Here is a 19,632-nt window from a genome sequence, read left to right on the forward strand (position 1 = left end):
TGTGTAACTTACACTGGCTAGCCGTGAAAGCACAGGTCAAATTGAAAGCCCTGGTAACGGCTCATGCTGCTCTTTACGATCTGGGTCCAGTCTATCTTAGGAAGCGCTTCCAGTTTTATGCCCCTAGCAGGCAACTGTGCTCTTCCAATATGCTGAGGGTAATCACCCCAAGATTCTGTCTTAAAAGGAGAGGTGGCAGTTCCCTGTCCTACACGGCTGCGGTGGCCTGGAACTACCTCCCATTTGACATACACAGCCTGCAGGATCCCAACCAATTTAGAAAGAGATTCAAAACTTTTCCCCTTTAACTGACTGTTTCTCCCCTTTTGCTGAGTCCTTTCCACTCTAGGGCTCATGCCGGGACACTCTTTTGAGTAGCTGTGCGCGTTCTAAACTTTATTAACATCACATAACATAAAACATACAAAACTGGTAAACTTTTCGACCAAAGCACGAAACTGCAGGAGTGAGGCATTTTGTTTCGTCTCCAACTAGGTCAATACAATTGTCTCACTTAGAGGTTCGTCAGTACCCTTTTTGTTTATGTTATGGTATGTTATTAAATCATTTATTGAGCGCACTAACACTGATTAGTTTCTTGGCGCTAAAATTGACAGTAACACAAACGGAGGTGGAACAGGTGGATTAAAAAGCTTGTCTAAAAAGCCAGGTCTTCAGTGCTTTCCGAAAAGGTAAGAGATCTTGGCAAGACCGGATCTCCAGGGGAAAGGTGTTCCATAGGCAGGGGGCCAGTGTTGCAAATCTGCGTCCACCAGAGCGTTTAAGTTTAAAGGGAGGGGTCTGGAGAAGGGCTAGATGGAGTGAGCGAAGGTTGCGGGAGGGGACGTGTCTGGTGATCAATTGATTAATAAATTTAGGGCTTTTGCCGTGTAATGACTTGAAGATCATACAACCTGCTTTGAAGTAGCAGCGTTGTGTGACCGGAAGCCAATGCAGCTTGATGAGAAGAGGAGTCGCCGCCTGCCATCTTGGTTGCTTCAGGTTCAGCCTAGCAGCATAGTTCTGCACCATCTGGAGACGCTTGAGTAAATAGTTAGGGAGACCTAGGTAGATGGCATTCGCGTAATCCAGATGGGACAGGACAGTGCTGATCACAACCTGGGTAATCGCTTCAGGCGTTAGTAGTCGCCTGACCTTCCTGATTTTTTTTTTAGCTGGTAAAAGCATTTGGAGACCACTTGTCCCACTTGTGCTTTTAGTGAGAGATCACTATCCACAATGACTCCAAGCGTTTTAGCCGATGGTGATGGTTGCGGAGCTTGACCCAGGTCTGAAGGCCAATAGTGAGGGCCCCAATACTTAGCACTATCCCCAGTCAATACCACTTCGGTTTTACCTGGGTTTAGTTTCAGTTGATTTTGATCCATCCAGGATTTAATGAACCTCATGGTTGACTGGAAATGGCTCATAGAGTTTTCGGAATTATCAATGGTGAAGAGTACCAGACTGGGAGCTCAATGGTGCTGAACACCTTTTTAGGTCGCCGCCTACCAGGCATCTTAGCTGTAAGGTATCCGAAAGACATCTTGGGGAGTTTCAGAAAGTTGACCTGGCATGCATTCTGCCGTTGCTGCCACTGGCTTTGTAGTTTGTAACTCACTTTTTCTGGCTTTCCGTTTGCTGGCTTTATCTGCTTAGGGTTGTCCAGCTTGAGTTTGTACCTCCCTTGCCTGTAATGTCCTGCCAGTGACCACTGGTAGGACGTGGTTGGGTGGACACACCCATGTAGGCAAGGGGTGTAATGAGTGTCACTCACTTTGTGGGTCTGTTTTATGCAGTCCTGCATAACCATGGGGGCTGTTTATAACTATCGGCGTGGGCAGGCGAGGCTAGGGAGATCACCTGCACCGCGGCAGAAGCGGCCGTAACTTCCCTGTCTTTTGTGTCAGTCATTACTAGACCTATGAACTGCCCCCAGCACAACATTGTCACCGAGCTGGCATGCTTCTTCACCCGGAGCCGCCAGCATTACGCTGGCGAGGAAGAGCACACTCACCTGCTCCTGTTGGTGAGACGCCCAGTGTTGCACTCGTCCAAGTCGGGCCGAGTCGGGATCGTGGTGCAACCGAAGACCGTTAGTGGTCGGCACCTGCTGCCTCCCTGCCACCAGCGCGGGCGCGCTGAGGAGTTTGCCTCATGGCTGGCTGCATGACATTAGCGCTGCCATGGCCTGGTCTCTGCACGCGAGCCCTCGTGCTGTATAGTTGTTGGCCTGGACTTTCCCCTGTCCTGCATGAAGCTGAAGGAGCCCGAAGGCTGTCGCAGCCAAGTGTGAGGTGGGTCAGAGGAAAACAAAAAAAAGGCCTGTGCATCACTCAGCATGAGCCATGAAAAGGGCAGTGGGACACCTACATTGTGCCTAATACAATTGAAAGGGCAGAGCACACAAGTCCATAAGCTGCTGGGTTGGACAGAGGAATACTTACTTCATGTCTAACCAGTTGATCAACACAAGAGCACACGCTCACTCCTAGGTGCTTGTGACTTAGCCTTACCAAATTTCAGCAGTCACATCACCAGGGCGACACCATCCCCCAGGTCTCATATCCCTGCAATTGAGCCCTTTCTCATCAAGGGGACTTCCTCTGCACAAGCGCCCAGGTATAGAGACAGTGTTGAGAGATTGGAACTATTCTTTAAAGTGCAATAACGTCTCCAGAGATCCCCTGGGAGGCCTTGAAGATCACCGTCAAGGGCGATATTATTGGCTGTGTCTCGAGAAATTGCAAAAAGCGCAGTCAAGAAATGACTGACCTAGAGACCCACAAGTTGGAGGCAGCCATGTGGCGTCCGGCTTCCTTACCCTCATGAGAGACTCTACACCTGCAAGAAGTACTTCGTCAACTGCTTCTCGATGAGGCTAGAACGACTTTTCTCGCTACACAGAGCTGCTTCTCACAGTGGGACCACAAGTCCAGCAAGACTCTGCATTGACTTTGCACCAACACTGTACACTGCACACCTGTTGCTTATATAACGGACAAGACGGAAGTCAGGCACACCGGGGACGTGGCTGTTGTCCAGCGATTTGCTACTTACTACACGTTGCTATACGATCGACCACACAAAGGAAAATTCAAGGCCTTCTAAGTGTTTGTGAGAGTCTTGCCCATACGTCTCCTGTCATATCAAGAACAGGACCCTCTAAACAATGACATCACCTGCAAGGACCCGGGGAAGGCATTATTGCAGCCCCACTTGGGCAAAACCCCAGGCCCTAATCAGTGTAGTGCTTTAGGGTATAGAAGGCATTACTACTGGACCCCCTTTGGAATATGTTCAGGCGGGCCCAAGATGCAGGCACACTTCTCCCTGACCCCTGTCTAGCTGAAATAGTCACATACATAAGCAGAGACATCCACCAGACAACTGTTCATGCTACTGCCCTATTTCCCTGTTAAAACACACAAGCTAATTTCTGGATAAAAGTCCTGGCCAACAGGTTGCGCTCCATGATTACTACTTTAGTCCACAAAGATCAATCTGGCTTTATGCGTAAGAGAACTCCACAACATACAGTCGGTACATAACACACTGGCACTCACTCAGAGAATACCAGGAGCCCACACGCTCCTGCTAATGGATTTTCACAAAGCATTTGACTATTAATGTTGGGAATGTCTATTTTGTTTGTAGCAGATGCTTAAGTTTGGGCCTAAATTTATCTCCTGGACACTACTGCTGTACACCGACCTCCAGGCGAGAGGGAGGGTGGGAGGCTCACTCTCCGGTCAATTTCCTTTGCACAGAGGGACGACTCGGGGCTGCTCCCTGTCACTCCGGTTGTTCCCGTTCAAGCCCCCGGTGGCATGGATGAAGGTGGATGCCTTGTCAGAGGGCTGGAGTTGGCGCCAGAGTTATCTTATAGAATCACACAGTACGCTGATGACACCCTGATTTATTTTGTTGTCGTCCCCCCCCCCTCCCCCTTTTCCCCCATTCCTTCAGGTCCTGAGCTTTACAGATCCTGGGGATTTTCAGTGCAGGTTCTGGACTCACCATTAACAAATCCATAGCCTCAGTGTATCTCTTGGTGTGTGCCCAAGCGGCACTGAAATGGGTGACCAACTTACAGATCCTTTGGAAGGGTTTCCAATACTTTGGGAGTATATGTGGCCAGCACCCCACACAAGCTTGGGATTGGAATATCCAACCCCATCTTGATCGGACAACCTGGGACCTGTGTTATTATGTAACACTACTGTTATTGTGCAACACTACTGTTATCCATAATAGGGTGATCAGCTACATAGAAAATGGTTTTCCTGTCCCATCTGCTATATAAACTGCAGAACTACTTCTTCGCACTTCCCACCTCCGTTTTTAGGAGATTAGAGTCCTTGCTGAGGGCCTTTCTTTGGAGGGACCGCACCCTGCATATTCCTCTTTCCAAATGCTACAAACCCTTGTAATATGGGGGTATTGCAACTCTGAATATACTTTCATACTACAGAGCAACTCACCATATTGTCGTAAATAATTGGTGGTTCACCAGCGCAGCCGATCCTGCCTTTGCAACAGAATTGTGGGAAATGCAGGAGACTCCTCACCTACATCTGTTCTATGGAGGGACCCCAACTTGTGTGGCAACTCCCGGCTGACACACAAGAGGCACTTAAAACCTACTATGGCTGCAACCTATGGCAGTCAAGTCCCGTGCCATTACAGGGATTCTTTTGTGGGGCGTTCCTTCCAGCCAAGGGCTCGGTGAGAGTGTGGACTCTGACCAAGCCTTTGACTGAAAAGAACGCCCCACAAAAGAACTTGTGTTCTAGCATGGTACTTGACTGGCAAAGGTTGCGGCCCTAGAATGTTTTAAGTTCTGGGATGTTGTAGGTATCACAAAGTTGAGGAACGTCCTGTCAGGGTCCAGAATGAAATAATTTTTGGAACTACAGATCGAATATGACCTTCACCATTCACAATTTTTCAGATATCTGCCAATTTAAACACACTCTTACCCCATATATTAATCACCAATCTTCTGTACATTTATGAGATTTTGAGGTTGGTTAGTTCTTCAACTGTTTTGGCCTGTAGGGGATTATATTACGGCTTGTCTGTGAGCCCTCTAATGATTAGAGGGCTCACAGACAAGCCGTAATACAATCCCCCTACAGGCCAAAACAGTTGAAGAGCTAACCAACCACAAAATCTCATAAATGTACAGAAGGTTGGTGATTAATACCCCTGACACATTTGATAGTTTGAGAGAGGCTTGGTCGGGGGACATGTGGCAACTGACATGACAACTGGAGGAAGACCTGCGTCTCCTCCAGAGAGAGACCCATTGCCTCACAGTTACGCCTCATACAGCGGCATATCTACGCAGGATCTACTACACCCAGTAGAGATTGTGGAAAATTCAGGTGGTGGATGCACTGACCTGTCTGAGATGCCAGTCGGAAAGGGGAGACTTCTTCCACATGACCTGGGTGTGCATTCGATTGGCCCCATCCTGGGAGAGGGACTTGGCGTGCCTAGAGAGAGCTTTGGGATGGGTTCTTCCCCAGGACTCTAAGTTGGTTCTCCTCTACAAGACAGAAGAACTAGATAGTGACAGATATCTTACTGTCCTGCTGGGACTGGTGATAGCGAAAAGGGACATCGCCAGGGCCTGGAACTTAAGAAACACGGGTTGGACCGTTTAATGAGCTCGAAAATTCCCAGATATAAGGCCAGAGGTTGCCTCCTTAAACATTATAAAATATGGGCAGCATGCTGCCAATACCGTGGCATTGCACTACAGAGACCAAAGAATCCTGGCTACTCTCTGGAAGAGGAGATTCTGTCCTATGAAGGAGGGAGCTGATAATGGGGTTGGGGCATCAGTCTCTGGGTGGTCTCTGGAAAGTGTGGATCATGCACTTGTTTGTACGTATATCCTTACTAACATGCAACATTAAACATGGGTCTTGGCTAGTAAATTCTCTGTTGTTCTGCACTATCGTACATGTGATGGTACGGAAATCAATAAAATATTGTCATAAAAAGACCATATTTTCCTGAAGGTGGCAGCCACACCTGTAGTTTTCAAGGTTTTAAACACAGCACTGAGAAGTTAGCCATTTAGTGTCGACCAGGCATGCTATCCCTGGCACAAAATGTGTTGTCTGTAGGTCAAAAAATTAACTGCTGAAATTAAAGACCATTTTTCAGTGTTAGAATCGTTACAAGTGTGTTCAATTTATCAAGGTGCCATTGAGTAAGAGTGATGCCTTACCAAATGGGGAACTCTGAATCCCTAAAGGAAGGTCAAGAAAATTTAAGACTGCAACATTTCACAGTATTTTTAACAGTGAGAAAATTAACCATGCCCTGATGCAACCCACTACTTGATGAATTTATTTTAAAAGTGTAGTCCCCTTTCTTTAAGAATGCATGGCACTGTGTGGCAAAAGAAGCGGGCGTACCCATTAACTGACAAGCTGAACCTACCTTATTAAAGTCACACGTACCAGGTACAGTAATTGAATTACACAAATGTGAATAGCTTAAAAGATCTGTGCATAAGTATGTGCAAATATGGACGGGGATCTCATTGAGCAAATAGTGGACTTGAAAGGGAAAGTGAGCGACAGACACTCTTTAGTGAAAGGTAGTGAATGACCGGGAGCCTTTCCCTTGTACTAACTATGTATTGCTTAAATGGCTATGACGGGTGACAACACACAGGTCCTACACCTCATGACCTGGAATGTCCGTGGTCTCTCCGGTAACAGAAAAATCAGAAGGGTGTGCGCCTATTTAAAACGACACCCAGTGGCAATCGCTATTTTACAAGATTGCCGCGGGGGTAGAGATGTCGGGTATACCTAAAGGCTCCACAGGTTAGATTTGTGGTAGCCCTATGCAGACGGGGGGACCAGAAATTCCTTCTGGTAGGTATGTACGGCCCCAAATATGACAATCCACACTTCTCCTTGGCGACTAAGGTGTTGCAGTGGAAGGGAATTGCATAGATGTGGGTGGGGGATTTTAATTCTATATTAGATACAAGTATAGACAGATCACAGGGCCTGCCTGGGCATCCAGCAGCAGCTATCCTGGATATAATACGTTCCAATGGCCTCCTAGATAACTGAAGACACAGATCCGCCGGCGTGATAGGGTATACTCATTCCTCAGTGCATGACATACACACTCTAATTGACTTTTGGTTGTTGTCCGGGGAATTTAGCTCCAGAGTCACAAAATGTGCGCATTTCCCACAGACTTAGTCCGATTACTCTCCTGTCCACCTTGCCTTGAGTTATGGGGCATCGCTTATCCCTGCGTTTACTTGGCGTTTCACACCATATTCGCTTTTAGACATGGCATTTAAAGAAGGGTTAGCCACAGCCATAGAGAACTGCTTCTCTAACAATATCAGGTCAGTGACCACATTCACCACGGTGTGGAAACATTTTAGGTGTTCATCAGAGAAGTGGTGATCTCTACTCATGCACGAGTGTTACATGCCATCCGAGGTAGACTAGAGACGTTGGAATGGGATATAGGTCGTTTGGAGAGGGACTTGATTGAGGGGGGGGATCTGCCCAGACCACCGCAGACCTCCAACAGAAACTGGCAGAGCACCTGGATACGGCAAATGACGAAATCAAACATATGGACAAATACGCATCGCCACAATGCTATGGCGAGCGGGAGAGCCCAGGTGCCATTCTAGCAGGAATACTGAGACCTAAGAGAGAATTAGATGCTATGGTGGGCATGATGGATGACAAGGGAAACACATTACACACACCAGGGGACATAGCAGCACATTTTCACACTTATTATAAGACATTGTATACCTCTCAGACTCCTCCAAATAGTGAAGCACTAGAGGAGTAGCTCTCGTATATTAAAATGCAATGGCTAGTGGTGAAGTACAGGGAATATCTGATGGCCCCTCTAACGTCTGATGAGATTCGTGAGGCACTTAGGGGGATGGCATCCGGAAAAGCTCCAGGGGCAGATGGGCTCACTGTAACTTTTTATAAAGAATTCCAAGACATATCGATTCCCCACCTAAAAACGCTTTATGAGAAAATGGCGGAGGCAGGTGTTATGCTGCCCTCAATGCGTGAAGCTGTATTTGTTGCACTATTAAAACCAGGAAAGTTACCAACCAGTTGCTCTTCGTTTAGGCCCTATGTCTGCTCAACGTAGATGCTAAGCTTTATGCTAAAATCTTAGCCAACAGCATTATTGCTTCCCGGTATTATTCGTCCAGAGCAGGCAAGGTTTGTCACTAGTCGTAATTTATCTCAAAATATGAGGACTTTGGCACTGTACAGAGACTAGGCCCAGAAGTCAAGGCTGCGGTGGCCTTCCTGGATGCTGAAAAAGCCTTCGACTCTGTTGAGTGGGGCTTCATGTTCGGTGACGTGTATCTCCGTCTGGTATCTGTACTATAGACATTACCCACAGCCAGAGTGGGGATTGGGAATGAGGACTCTCAGTCATTTAACATCACTCGGGGAACGCGGCAAGGCTGTCTCCACTACTGTACGCGATTGTTGCGAAACCTCTGGCTTGTGCAATCCGTGAGAATCATGCACATAGAGGGCTGGGATTCTCCGAATACACACTGAATATTTCTGCCTATGCAGACGGTATGTTCTTATATGTACATAATCCGGAGGTAAATTTATCTCTAATACTGCGCGAGGTGGTGCAATTTGGTGGTCACTCTGGACTGCGAATAAATAGGGATAAGTCCATCATATTTCCCCTTACTCCCAACACTGTGGAGCATGCTATGGAATTCCCACTGCGTTGGACCATGGAGGCGGTCTGCTACTTGGGCATTCAATTCCACACAGACCCAGCGATAGTATTACTGGAAAATGATGGCACAGCCACACAAAAGCTTACAGATAATGTAGACAAGTGGATTAAACTTACACTCTCACTAATGGGGAGAATCTCTATTATGAAGATGGTAATTTTGCCGCGATTCCTATTTTTATTTCAAAATATGCCTATTTTGCTGCCAAAGCACATGTTTGAATGTTGGCGCACACAGTTAATATGGTTAGCTTGGGCTGGTAAACAACCTCGTATACGATGGAGCTCGCTCACTTTGCCTTCTAACCTTTGGTGGTTTGGGGGCTTCTGATTTGGAGAAATATTTATAGGGCTGCAAATAGCGAATTCGCTCATTATTGGATACATGGTCCACAGGTGCTACCCTTTTTGTACATAGTAATGCAGTGGATCCTCTCACTCTTCTTCAGATGCTCACCCAACCTGCTTCCAGGAAGCTGCGTTCCTTTGACTCCATCGCTGTCACTGCACAAGCCTGGCAAACACTCTTACACATGTAGGCTGGAGCCTTTATATATGCACTGGAAATGCCGCTTCGGTGGTGCATGTGGTGTCCATTGGACCAAGAAGTGGGAGAAAGACAAGCGCTACAGACTATAGGCATTACCGCAATGGGTGATTGTTTTCAGAAATGGCGTGTTAGCAACTTGGGAGGGGGTTACAACACCCAGACAGACAGGTGGGAGGTATGGTATTGTCATGACGTCAATGGAATTTACCACTAACCTCTGAAAGATGTCAGCAGGAACGATGGATGGATGACTAGTCCCCCTCGTCTCCAGAACGCACCACACACAGTGAAAGGTAACACAACTATGCATAAATGCCTCCCGGGAAAAAGGGGGATTAAACCAAAGTAAGATGTCCCAATGGGCTTTCTAGGAATATCTGGATATCGTCCACCCACTCTCTCGCCAGTCTCTAGGACCCCCGGGTGAATTCTGCAGATGGGAAAGAATAAGAACCAACAATTAGGAACCCAGACCTGTACAGGAAATACAATGACAATATGCTCTCTACTATAGGTACTAACTGTGCAGTGGGACTGGATCGCTGAAAAAAGCCCTTAGGAGTATAAAACAGGAAACAATACTTCATCCGGTAGAACCAAAACGTCTATAGGGCAGTCTGGCAAATAACGATCCTGGTTCGAAATGAAGACAAAATCAGCAAGGGTTTGGTAAAACAAAATCAGCAAGGGTTTCTTCTGGAAAAGCGTACCGGTACCGGCACGCCTAGAGGCACCAAATGAATTTCCCAGGAAGAATACAGTGACGGAGACGACAACGCGCTCCTGCGCGGGTCTCACAAACGCCACTGGCTAGAGCGAAGCCGCCCGTCTTACAATTGCGGGGACTCGCTGAAAGTAACAATGTTGCAAGAAACTGTCTCGAGAAGATTCAGAAGCAGACTCCGTTCTGCTCAGGACTTACAAAGTACCTTGTTCTCCGTTCAAACTAAACCAGCATGGCTCCGTCCAAACTACGCTCAAGGTCCTGATTGACAAGCCCCGAGCCGTTACCTCCGAAGGCTTTTGTAATTGTTACGCTTCCGTTTCCATGTCTGATGGGTCTCTGGGGATTGTAGTTCCGCAATCGCCAAACTCCCTCTAGTGGCGAGATGCGGTAACCTCCGTTTCTAACTACCGCTAGCCGCCCCCTTCAGACCCTGTCTCCCAGGGTGATCGCTACAGGTATTATTTCATTACTATAGGGCCCGACAGACCTGGCGTGCCCTCATTGGGGACGACCTGCTGGAACCACAAGCTATGGGGGCTCTCACCACTCTAAATAAAGTTGAGGAACCTCTAAAGTTAATCACTAAGTTCTACTCTAACCTACAGGACACACGTAACTCTGAAGTTCTGAGAGTACGGTTGGAGTGGCAGCATGATCTGGGCACTACCCTGAGTGTTGAAGAGTGGCAATATTTCTGTGCCCGCACCCGGTCGGCCCCTCTCAACAGGAGACTTAGACTCATCCACTTTAAATTTTGGCACTTAGACTGGCAATGCCCAGGGATTTACACCTATTGGGGGAAATTGTTTAAAGATTTGGGAACCATCATCAGTGAGGATCTGGAACCTGACACTAAAATGGTGCTATTGGGGTGGGATCTTTCAGTTAATAAGACATTGCGCTCATTGTTAGCTATTGGACTTTTACTTTCAAAAAGGCGAGTGGCACTGCGATAGATGTAGAGCCCACTTCCACGACTTACAGAAGGGCAAGCAAATATGTTGTACTGTAATACCCAAGCCGATACATACAGCGAATTGCTACACTCCAGAAATCGTCCCAGAAGCTATTGGGGCCATACCAAACTTACCTGTTAAGTAGGGCTGGCGAGGAAATCCCAGAACCACAGATTCCTGCAGAGGCCATAGGCTAGCAACGTAGTTGATTGAGGGTCCTGTAGGTGGAGGTTGGATCACACTAATTGTGTCCTTCTGTTACAGTTAGTCTCCCCACGAGATATTGGTCTGCAGAACGACTATCTGTAATTGTAGGAGATACAGTTCTTGTTGCTATAATTGTGTACATGATCTTCCCCACATGCCGTATTTATGTCTTTGAGTAATAACATGCTTATATGCCGTTGTGATCTGATACGTTCAAATGCTTGTCTATGCTGCGATTGTGTTTTTGAGTAACATGTATTTTGTTTTATACTGAAAACAATTTAAAATTAAAAAACGATATAATGCTTGGATCATCAGCTCGCGAAGAGGATTTGTCAGTTGTGGACAACTAAAGTTGAGATAATTTACCCACACTGAAGTCTGTATCATTAGTAGATAAACACCTTGATTGGGGTCTTAGATAATAATCAAAAGGCAAATAAATTGACGGAAATCCCAAATATACAGACTGAAGGGACGACCGCCGAGACTACCTCGTGACTGCGCTGTGAAAATATCTTCTAATCAAGCGGGGGGGAGATGGAATATTGATCCATTCAATTTCCAAATGGTCTATGCTAATCAAATGAGAATGGATCACTTGTCCTACACAACCTTAGATATGCAGGAAGCGCGGAGGAAGTCCCAATGTAAAAGACCCTCATGCACGTGATGGGTATGGTGGTATCTGGAGCGGTGTATCTTGATTCTCCGCTTTTGAATCACGTGTGTGCATAATCATTAGGTCGATCAGGTTATGCAGCCTCCACCAGGAGGTTCTTACCCAAGGTTGTTGTAGTCGTGAGCCAGTGATTAGGAATTAAAAAGACCACAACGCCAGAGAGGAAATGTATTTAGTCTGGGTTTGGGTCTGGTAAACTCTATAGTAGTGCATCTTATGGACTGGTTATGAGTAATAGGTGCACTCAGAGTATATCGGGTTCATAAAAAGTGAGGGGGGAGATTAAAAATTGGTTGACATGTTTCTGCCTCAATTGCCTTAATTAGGACTTATGGGCATTCATCAGGACCGTTAAGTGAATAACGTGAAGAAAATCTAAATAACGTGCTCATAAAAGTGAAAAGAAAAAGGATGTTGACCTGTTTCTCTGTTTGAAGGTCTTAATGTACCTGTAACGAATAAACACAACGGTTTTTCAACACACACACGGGGGGAGGGGTACAGAGGGACACATACCAAGCAGAAATCTGCTTATTACATCTATCCATTGATAGAGTTCTAAACAACTAAAAAATGGCAATACTTCGGTGACCAGTTAGCAAGTATGGTAATGTCAACTCTCTCTTCAACACTCCGTACTCATGCAAAGGACTATGGCATGCTGGGATTGGTGATGCATGCATACATCTTCGTTATTCGGTAGGTGTGTCTTAGAGTTATTAATTATCTATCTTGTCAGTGATTGTGCATAGCAATTCTATGGACTCATGTTGTATGTCATTTTAAATATGTAATTTTAAGTATGTCGTTTTAAATGCTCGATAACACCTTCCCTTTCACAGAATGGTGATGGTTGGGGTGACATGATGCATGCTTGTGAAAGCGGTTCTATCAAAATAAGCCTGGCAAGCACGTGGTTCATTTTGGAAAGTGGCCCCGACATCCAGTATTACATTGTATCCCGCATTTAAGAATCGTTACCTCGCGCATTTGATTAGTGCGTTCCAGTCAGATGGCTGAGCTGAAGGGGGACTAGGGGGATAGACAGCATGGTTAACCTTGCGCATTATGGTATACTTGCGGTTCTGTTATGTGCTCAGTTCGCTCATCCCACTACCTATTGCGTCCACTCCTCGCTTCCCTGTGAATGCGCTGCTCTCGCCGATCCGGAAACAGTGGATTCTGTTTCCGGGTCGGTATTTGTGGGCGGTATCTCATAATCCTATTGGTCTCTATGCGTGGTGTCATAGGAACTAGGATGTTTGTATTTAGATTCCCTAATGACTCGTAACGTCATAGGGGAGAATGTTGTGAGGCCCGTACGGTGGTTATGTATTGGCACTCGTAATGTAGAAAGGGAAAAGTTACTCTTGTTTAGATTCTAACATTGTCTCGTGCACAGTGTTTTTATCGATATACAAGAATCCCACTATTTGACCTATTTTGACGGCATCGCTCGAAATTCAAAGGCTGGGGCTTTGATGTTACTTATTTTTACTGACCTCCCCATTCGTAGTATGAGAGACAGGAGATATATGATTCGTCGTCTGTTATTAATGCGGATATTCATCTCATGTCAGTGTTCTGCAGATAAATTTTAGCTTTTAATAATTAGCGTTACTGCTAATATTATCGCAATGTGGGGGTCAGGTAGTTAGTGGAGCATTGGTTGTTGCCAGTGCAGGTAGTGATAGATTACTGGGCTATTGGCAAGGAATCATGTGTTAGTACGGGTTCTGATAGCTAGGTTCAATCTAGTGCTTTTCATCTTCTCGCTAGGGTGAGCCAGGGGATGTTATCATTTAGCCCTTCTCTATCAGTTCCAAACCTGTGTACCCACCTTTGTTCTTTTTCAAAGAGGGTTTTCTCGACGTTCCTGTCTTTATTGACTAAGGTTTCAAGGATTACCCACTGTAGGTCGTGTATGGTATGGCCCTTCTCTACATAGTGGTTGGCCATTTTTGTAGTGCTCTTTTTACATTTGACATTGCTTCTATGTTCACACAGTCTTTGTTTTACCCTCCTGCACGTCATGCCAATATATTTTAAGTCACACGGACAGGTGAACATGTAAATCACGTGAGTGGTGTTACAGTTTGTATGATTTTTCAGGGTCCATTTGAAATTCGGTAGTAGTTGTAGTTCTTTCGTAGGTTTAGTAAGGCTAAAAAACAGAACATGAGCCACATGGATAGTGTCCCATCACTTGTGGATTACCCCATAGGTTTGTATGTTCTCTTGGTGTTCTTGGGGCAGGTCTTGTATGTACCAAGACAGGGGTGGGGGAATCATATCGCCCGACGCCTGAACCATGTTGATTTTCATGATGGGCAAGAAGATTTAATGTCTATTTTGTCCGAAGGACAAGTAGACATTAAATCACATAAATAATATCGGAGCTGTGGGCACCACGAGGCTCACAATCAGTCAGAAATGGGTAATAGAACGTCAGAGAACCTTTGGAGGCCTCGATTCCACGTGAGCACCGGAATGCGCTCCCCCCCCCCTCCTCCTCCTCCTCCGCAATGCCATCAAATTACCAGACAAAGGAAATAGCTATGCCCGTCCTGCCCCCCCCCCCTTAAAACATGGATTAAGCACTGCCAGCAGCTCAGCATCGGAACGAGTGAGTTAACATTGGCCTCCTCTCTACCCGCAACCACCGAGGAATGGAGTAGGTGGCTATCACAAGGAATGGCGTAAGTGCCTGCCGTGCCGGAGGGCCACCCGTGCAATGGGCCGAGGGGTCCGAGGTACCAGCTGCTGCAGGGGGCGTCCTCCCGCCGTCACTTCCACCAATCTGTGTTTTGTAGAGAGCACCGAGAACGAGGTGTGCAAGAGACGTGGCAGGGCACAGAGCTGGCTGAGGGCTGTCGGAGGGAAGCGGTGAGAATCAGAGGCCAGCGGGGAGGCCTAGGATTGTGACGATGTTCATTGTGAGTCTGCATGCTCCTGGGGCATAGGTGTTGTCTAGTGTGAGCCCAGGGCTTTAAGTGGGCCGGGTCTGTCCGGGTCTGAGCACCGGCAGTTTTTTTGGGGGGCCCTCGAAACGGGTCTCTATCGGGCTCTATTTTCCCGCTGGCAAAGGTAGTCCGTTCTTTCTTTTTTTTTTTCAGACCCGTTTCGAGGGCCCCCAAAAAAACTGCCGGTGCTCAGACTCTGCCTCTGCCCACTTAAAGCCCTGGCGGTTGCTGCTCGTCTAGGAAACCTGTCTGTGACATTTTGCACTACTGCAGCTCAGTTTCCTCACTCAGTAATAGTCACGTCATGACGTCCACGGCACGACGGCATGACGTCATGCCAGGTGAGCTTTGTTGGAGGAAGGGAAATCCTTTAAGAGAGCCATTTTCTCTCAGGATTTCCCTTCTCTCCTCTCTTTCCAGCTCAGAAGGAACGTCGTGGTGGTGCCAGCGCGGGACTTTTACCATCGCAGGAGCTACGTCGTGGATGAGGAAAAACTGAAGAGGCAGAGGCCCCCAGGCAGCCTGCCCCAGCACGACCTACCCGACCTTCACTTGATGAATTGGCGCCGTGTTTAGAATGGAGAGGTCGGGGAAATTAATTAGTTACATCATTTTTCAGCTGTGGAGCCCCATCCTTGATCGGTAAGTGCAGTGGGTTATCCCCACAGTTTGATTATAATCGTTTTTTTGTTTCAGCTTGCATAACGTGTAGATTCTAGACACAAACTTGCATCTTTGTTTTTTTATGCGTGTTTTTTTATTGACAGCCAAGTGCCGACTGGCAAGGGACTGTACTCTGCAACGAATTGTTTTGTCACTTTTAGTTACTTGATGCTTATCTTTGACTCCGAGGTGTATATTATCCAAAGGGTACGTCGAAAAACTGTACGGTTTTAGTTGGGAGAAAGTCACGGGGGGGGATTAAAGGGACTGTACAGGTGGTTGGGGCCTGCATCTGGGCTGGAGAGGTGGGGATGGCCGGTGTCTGTGCTGGAGAGGTGGGGATGGCCGGTGTCTGTGCTGGAGAGGTGGGGAGGGCCTGTGTCTGTGCTAGAGGGGTGGTGGGGTCTGTATTTGTGCTGTAGAGGTGGTGGGGGCCTGCATCTGGGCTGTAGAGGTGGTGGGTACCTGCATCTGTGCTGTAGAGGTGGTGGGGGCCTGCATCTGTGCTGTAGAGGTGGTGGGGGCCTGCATCTGTGCTGTAGAGGTGGTGGGGGCCTGCATATGTGCTGTAGAGGTGGTGGGGGCCTGCCTCTGTGCTGGAGAGGTGGTGGGGGCCTGGATATGTGCGGGAGGGAGGATCGGGGCCTGTGTCTGTGCTGTAGAATTGGTGAGGGCCTGGATATGTATAGGAGAGGGGAGAGGGGCCTGTGTCTGTGCTGGGGGGGGTGGAGAGGGCCTGTGTCTGTACAGGAGAGGGCCTGTGTCTGTACTGGAGAGGTGGTGAGGGCCTGTATCTGTGCTGTAGAGGTGGTGAGGACCTGTATCTGTGCTGTAGAGGTAGCGAGGGCCTGTATCTGTGCTGGAGAGGTGGCGAGGGCCTGTGTCTGTGCTGGAGAGGTGGCGAGGGTCTGTATCTGTGCTGTAGAGGAGGTGAGGGCCTGTATCTGTGCTGGAGGGGTGGGGAGGGCCTGTATCCGTGCTGTAGAGGTGGTGAGGGCCTGTATCTGTGCTGGTGCTGGAGAGGTGGCAAGGGCCTGTATCTGTGCTGGAGAGGTGGGGAGGGCCTGTGTCTGTGCTGGAGGGGTGGAGAGGGCCTGTATCTGTGCTGTAGATACTTAATAAATATACTTTTTTGGCTATTTTATTATCCTTTGCTGGATGCGACTTAATGATTTTCTTAAGCACACAATGCTAGTTATCTTGATTTAGACCACGCCCCTACTCGGATAGACCACACCCCTACTCGGATAGGCCACGTCCCTTTAAGAGATTAGCCACACCCCTTTTAGAGCACCCCCAGTTTTTTTTCCCACTTAAAGCCCTGTGTGAGCCTGTGTGGGTTTGTTACATGGGTCTGTTATCCCGTCGGCGTATGTGTGCCTCCCGTCAGTGTGGGACACTTTGTGAGTCACTTATTTGTTTATGAACTGTGACTCCAAATGTCCGGTATTTATAGAGCGCGCCATAGACTCATTTGGCCTGTTTCTAACCGCTCGTGGTTTTCAGGAGACACTGGGAGGTCAACTTGTCTCGTCAGGATCACAAATCATCTATAAGGAAATCCACGATTAAACATTGTTTTATTTTGGAAGCGGGGCTCTAGTCAATATTGATTTAAGACTATTGGTAAACTCGGCCTGGTGGTGGACTTAGGGACACTGCGCAGAATAAATAGAATGCCTGTGCATTTCCCAAGGACATGAAATACAGGGAATCTCAAACACCTAGGAAACCTGCACATGAAGGAGCATGGAAACATCGCTTCAAAGCAACGCACTTCAAGCATTCACTTGTAAGAGGCTGGGGAGGGGGGTGGAGCAGAAGGGGGGATTTTCATTCCCTGTATTTTCGTGTCTGGTCAGCCACTTATTTCACTTTGTGTGGCCCTGTGCTCAGAGATCTGGCCCCCTCAGCACCCTCAACAGAGCTCAAAGGTGTGCTGCAGCACAACATCCAGTTTTCACAGGGGCTACACTTCCCAGCTTTCTCTCTGACACGGAGGCTGAAGCAGCCAGGCCATGCACTGAAGTTTCACTTAAATTGCCTGACTCGATAAACGAGTGCATCAGAGAAACTGACAGGTATCTGGAATGCAGGTGCAGAGGCACTGCCACTGTATTTATGTAGTGCTGCAGCAGAGTACTGGCCCATCAACCCCAATGCTTCTGCGCCAAATAAAATAAATATGCAGCTAATGCGCACATGTGCAAGGATCTTTCTGCCAGTGCCTAAGGACTTTCTTTTCCTCTCAACTGAAAAGAAAAAAATGCTGTGCTCTGACCCTGGATCCCTTCGACATTAGACTGTAGTAGCTGATTAAGAGCTGGGCTTGTGGTAGGACAGAAAGAGTCATTATATGGTGTGAGGGAGAACACCACATGCCAGTAAGATGGCACAGCTTGTGAGCGCACCTGCTGCATAAATCTTGTGCTATGCATCGCTTAAGTGTAGGTCGAACTACCTGCACACCCCATCACTTATCTTTCAAGATGCAGAACTTGGCACCTACAAGAATGACAATACAGGGTGCATGAGCAAGAAAAACAGCTCAGTGAGTTCACATACTTACTGCCACCATAACTGTAATTGCTTAGTTCACCCGTACCCATGATGCTCTAAGATTCCTAATGTCTTCGTTCTCTGCCTCGCCCGAAAATGCGAGATGAGTTCTGGTTGCAGTAGTACTCAGGCTAAAGGCTCACTCTCAGAGTGCGCCTGGCAGCTATTAAGATCTAACAGGTTCCATAATTGCTACAGATCTATATTTTAGCAACCTACCCCTACACCGCTCCTAGCTAAACGTGTGAAGAAACAGTAGCATATATTTTTGTCTCATTGTATTTACATTTTAACTGAAATGAAGGGTGGGGCGACTACTGGAGGGTCTTTGTGCCTGCAACTATCAGAGTAGACGCTGTATACATTTCTATATGTTATTGTTATAAATAGGGGTGTTTACTTTATTTGCTGTCAGTGCAAGGTGTGCGTTTCTATTGTATTTATCTGAAGTGGTGAGGAGGTTCATGTTGAGAGGAGTTGTAGATTTTCCTTAATTGCTAAGATATGAAATTCACTATACATGGAGGGATCTTGTGTATTTGAAGACCTTTACACCTTATGTGACTAGAGCTAGGAAGCAGGGAGAGATGGGCTTGTGACATGTTGGCATTTGTGCAGTGTGTTGGTTCCGTGCTCTGCTTATGGTTTTGGTGTACTTCCTGCTCCCTTCCTCCAACAGCCTTTTCTGGTCCTTCAAGGAAATACTAGACATGAGGCTGCAGAATAGGTTAGGTGATGGTCACGGAGCACAATGACTAAGAGATAACATGAAAATGAGTAGTGGCACTTTTGGGCGTTTGTTCAGCTGAATACCTAATAATGGATTTAGACATCCTGGTAGCTGAAGCGTAAATAAACGCAATTCGTAAGATGGCCTCTGACTATCCATCAGGCTCAGAAAGCGTTTCCAACTCTACTGTGATTGAGCCTAGGTGTCCTTGCTAGGTGTGACATAGAATGCGGAGTCCTTCAATTACTCACTACACCTCCATCTCAATAATCCTGATCCCTTCACATCTAGATTGACAGTTTCTTCAACTTGGTTATCCTTCACTGTGAGAATGGAATGAAGTTTGATTTGCTGCTGTGTGTGTGTGTGAGTGTGTGTGTGTGAGTGCTACATATACTACATATATTTTATTCTGAGTGAGAAATTTCCACATCTGCCGAAGAGTTGCATCTCTTCATGTCAGTGAACCTTATGCTGCTGCTGCCATTACTGCACTCGTACCGATGCTGACAGTTTTGTATATGATGCTTTTTACACCAGCCCAGGAGCGTAAAAGGGAAAATTGATTTACCTTCTTCATTAAACATATAGAAACACTGACAAGAATTGTGGATACTATCTCAGTGAACCACAGTACCTCTGCTACATGATTTTGCTGCCCGCCCCATGAAGAGTTGATAAACTCGGGCAAGAAGTGCAGTTATTCCCATCCACCCATGTTTATCAGAACATCTTGTGAGTATTTGTTAAGCTGGAGAGCTACGAGTTGCCCATACGAAGGAGAACACCCTTCTGTCCA

The 19,632-nt window shown here is 47.0% G+C and overlaps 1 protein-coding gene across 6 annotated transcripts in view; it reads left to right on the top strand.

Moving 5' to 3' along the window:
• Positions 1 to 19,632, top strand: part of ERCC5 (ERCC excision repair 5, endonuclease) — a 235,201-nt gene that overhangs the window by 3,379 nt on the left and 212,190 nt on the right. The window lies entirely within an intron of this gene.

This window comes from Lissotriton vulgaris, chromosome 8 (genome assembly GCF_964263255.1).
Source record: "Lissotriton vulgaris chromosome 8, aLisVul1.2, whole genome shotgun sequence".
Taxonomy (NCBI): domain Eukaryota; kingdom Metazoa; phylum Chordata; class Amphibia; order Caudata; family Salamandridae; genus Lissotriton; species Lissotriton vulgaris.